The sequence below is a fragment of the Mus musculus genome, chromosome 16, assembly GCF_000001635.26.
Source record: "Mus musculus strain C57BL/6J chromosome 16, GRCm38.p6 C57BL/6J".
Taxonomy (NCBI): Eukaryota; Metazoa; Chordata; class Mammalia; order Rodentia; family Muridae; genus Mus; species Mus musculus.
The window spans coordinates 46,130,398-46,134,764 of record NC_000082.6 but is presented as its reverse complement, the minus strand read 5'-3'; positions in this window follow the sequence as shown (position 1 = coordinate 46,134,764).

Genomic DNA, 4,367 nt, shown 5'->3' with positions numbered 1-4,367 from the left:
GGGGGAACACCCATTTTTATGGTCTTCACTATTGCTAGGTAACTGGGGAGGAGTTTAGCCTGAAGGTCAGAAGCTTGGGCCATTGCTTACTTGACTACTGACCATGTTGCTCTTGTGGGGGCTGTGGGAGGTGGTACCTTAGGCAGGGGCTGGAGTTCCAGAATCATGAGGAAACGCCTACCGTGTCAGTGAATCATGACCATTGTGGTCCAGACCTCAGCTCAACTGGAGACAAGCCTGCAATTCCCCACAGTAAACATTCCTGGTCCTCAGTCTACTAGCCAACTTTAGGACATGTTATCAAGTTTACAATTATAAGGAGAACTCCCAGACTGTGGCCCAAGAATGATTCAAATTAAAGAGAACATTTTATTGTTTTTATCACACTGAAGGCTTAAGCCAGAGAGATCAAATTTATGTCAGAAGATATCAAAGAGCCAACTTGACAATGTGTGGGCTGTAGCCATATGTCAAATTTGATGTAGAAAAGAGAAATATTGCACGACTGGGTCAAAGGGCAGAGAGGTAAGTGCTAAGTTGACACAGTAGCCATGTAAGAGGAGTTGAGGGAGGTAACACATACAGAAGAACCCTTGAGTCTTTCTCAGGCACAGAACAACAAATAACATTTGTTAGGACATTCATCACTGTAGTCACATTTTCTTTTCTACAACCATTTTTTGAGGCATTCCTGTCTGGTCTCCATGAAGTCCTAATCATCACTAGCACATAAACACTAAATAGCTTAGGGCACCCCAAAGGCAGGAGAACCCAAGGTAATTATGTCACCCATTTAAGATATTTTATGTCATGGACACTGCTACCCAAGGCCACCAGTGACTCCTATCAAGGCAATAAGGGACAATATGTGAAGTTGGGAGGAAATCCAATAACTAAGCCCTATATGAGATTTTGAGGCCAGTCTAACACAATTATTAGATTCATTTGGTTTTATTCCTGTTTGGTTGCCTGCTTTGTGAGGAAAGTTATTGTAACTTATGAGCACTGACTCATCCCTCTCTGGACCCTTATAACAAATATTTTAAATTATGAATATGTGGTGGAGACTGAGTTGCTTGGCTATGCCCTCCTCGCTACAACAGTGGAAATGTTAACAGCTTCTCCAGAATAGCCTAAAGACTCAATTGTTGAGTTCTCTGAGGACAATTACAATTCTGAATGGGAGATGATGAGAGAACTCAGTCTGTAAAAGCCTGCCACATGAACTTGAAGACCTGAATTTGATGCCCAGAATTCATGTAAAGAAATCTGGCCATAGCAGTAGGCAATTGATTTCCTGGGCATGGTCATAGGCACTTTTAATCCCAGGACTAGTAGGGCAAAAACTGGAGGATCTCTGGTTCTTACTGGCTGGCCAATCAGGCTAAATCAGTGAGCTCTGTATTCAGGAGAGTCCTTGAATTAAAAAAGGAGCTACAAAAGGAGACACCTGATACAGACTTCTGGGCTACACATGTACCCACTCATACATGTGAACAAAAAGGAACACAAACATACACACACAATCATCAGGAACAAACTTTATAGAAGCATCAACATTATTCTAGTCTACACTATTTCAGAAAGTAATTGGGGCAATTGGCTGCAGACTTTCCAACAATTTTTAACAGTTCTAATTTAAATTTTTTCTGGTAAAATTTGTATGAAGGCAAATAATAGAGAATTTGAAGTCTCTATTTTTGAGGCATGTTTTTAAAGCAATGGATTTATTAATTCAATCTTAAATTTCTTTTATAGCATTCCTATGTCTAACCCTGTAGTTCTATGTAGAGAGTGGCAATTTACTTTCAGCTTTTATGTAAGTCCTAGTAAGATTTGCCCATTAATCCAATCACTACAGCAGGATATGATTAATTCACACTAACACTGATTTTTAAGGTCAAAGAAAAAGCCTCCTTACAGGAGGAAAAAAATGCATTAAAGGATTATAGGCTACAACTGCCAAGACAAAGGTATTTATCCATATAATTTATTGTAATTTTCTGTTTTACACCGGCTATCATCTTCTGTATATTTCGTGAAAATCTCATATTTTATACCTTAATGGCAGACCAAATCATTTAGTGATGACCATTAAGCCTGTTTTGAGTCAGTGAACTAGAAAGCTATTTTCATTTGTGTAATATTTAGCCATTTACTACTTTACTAATGAGGAAATGCAAGCCCAGAAAAATCAGATAGCTCAGCTGTCCACCATCATTGATCTGAACATAGGGCTATCTAGAAACAATCTTTACCTTTTACTCCTGTCATTTTTTCCGTGCATTCATAGACCTTGCTGTGGTATTGTTAGTTGAAGTAGGAACCAGACTTTGAACTTTCATATAGTTATCCCTTAGAGTTTTCAGAGCAAATTCTGAGGACAAATATTGTTATTATTCTGATTTTATGATTACTAAAGTAAAGTTGTGACATGATATTAACCAAGGTCATTCACTTAATAGCAGAGCTGGGTTAAATTTTTCAGTAGAAATAAAAAGAATGCTTTATTCCAATCCTCAAAATTCAAACCATGCCCTATATACACAAACCATTGTTGCTTAGGAAGACAATACTAAAATGTCCTTTCTTACTTTGGCCATTTGCCACTGTCTTTCTTAACAGAAATGGTAATTTGTCTCATAATAAAATTGTTGGGTTATATGATAATTTTTTTTATTTTGGGGGAATTTTCATAGCTATGCCAATTTACATTTCCACTAATAACATAGAAGTCCCCCTTTTCTCAGCATCCTTACCAGAATTTATTGTGAATATATTTTAAGCAAGAAGTGAAAGGAAAGGTCTAGGATATTGAAGACAACAAACGGGAGGAGGTTAAGTGTAGATAAAGACAAAGAATAATGAGTTAAAATGAGGAAATAAGGGCTCTAAAAGAATCTTGAGATGGGGAGTTTTGCCTACATTCCTCTGTAGCAACTGTATGCATACAGCATGTTACATGCATGCATATGAAAACAGAAGCATGCAGTGTAGAATTTTCCTCAGTAATGGTCAGCCTTTCTAAGAGTTTGATTTCTTTCTTAGTACTGACCATGGAGAAGAAGAGGCCATGGAACATCTAACCTGGCTTCAAGACACCTCTTGTTCATTTTCCCTATCAGAAGCTTTCCAACCAGAGAGGAAAACAATTGTGTCATCACATCACTGCCCTTCTTGCTTACAGCAGCACTCTTCACATTAGCAAATATGAAACCAACCTCTATGCCCTTCAGTAAATAGAGAATGTGACATATTTACACAAGGAAATACTATTTATCCACAAAAGAATGCAAGCTTGTCATTTGCAAGTCCATGGATAGCAAAGAGAACAGCATGAGACTGAAGTCAAAAAAGACAGAGAAAGACAAATTTGCATGTTACCATGCATTTAGAGAAGCCAATAAGTCAACTTTGTAGAAGAATAAAATTGGATAATAGCCACTAGAGACTAGGAAGAGAAGTAGGAAAAGTACAAAAAGAAATACATAAATATGGGTTTTTCAACCAAACTTTCTTCCCCAAACTATGCCATTAGCCCAGGCTTTAATACCAGCAGGCATTCACTAGGAGTACACCAGATAAGCAGAACAGGAAAACAGTATCCAGCCTCCAACAGGAATAGGCATTTGCTGTGGACAAACCTGGAAAACAGGCAACAAACAGCCACCATACTCTGTGAAAATCAACAGAAGAAACAGAAACCAAGAAAAAAAAATCCACCCAACCAAGACAAATCCAGCAATTATCATCTAGGCCTATAATCATCTCACACCCTGATACCTAGAAGTCAGTGTAAAAGCACAATCAATAAGAGGAAGTGCAATATGTCTCCACTAGAGCCCAGCAGGCCCTGAATATCCCTGCATACCTCAAGCACAAGGAAAGTACCTTAGAACCAACTCTATGAAGAAGATCGAGGTCCTAAAAGAGGGAATTAATAAAGTCTTTAAAGAAAGCCAAGAAAACACAGCTGAAGGAAATGAATTAAACCTGTCAAGACCTAAAAAAGAAAATAGAATCAATAAAGAAAACAAAAAATGAAAGAATTATGGAAATGAAAAAATTTAGAAATTCAAATGGGAAGTATAAAGGAAAGCATTACCACCAGAGTACAAGAAATAGAAGAATCTCGGGCTTTGAACATACTATAGAAGAAATGAATACATCATTCAAAGAATATGTTAAATCTAAAAAACCTCTGACATAAAATATCCAGGAAATCTGGGACAGTATGAAAAGACAAAAACCTTGGAAGAGAGGAAGGAAAGGAATCCAGTTCAAATACCCAGAACACATTTTCAACAAAATCATAGAAGAAAACTGCTAAAGGGGATGCCTACTGGATAGAAGAACTATACAGAAAA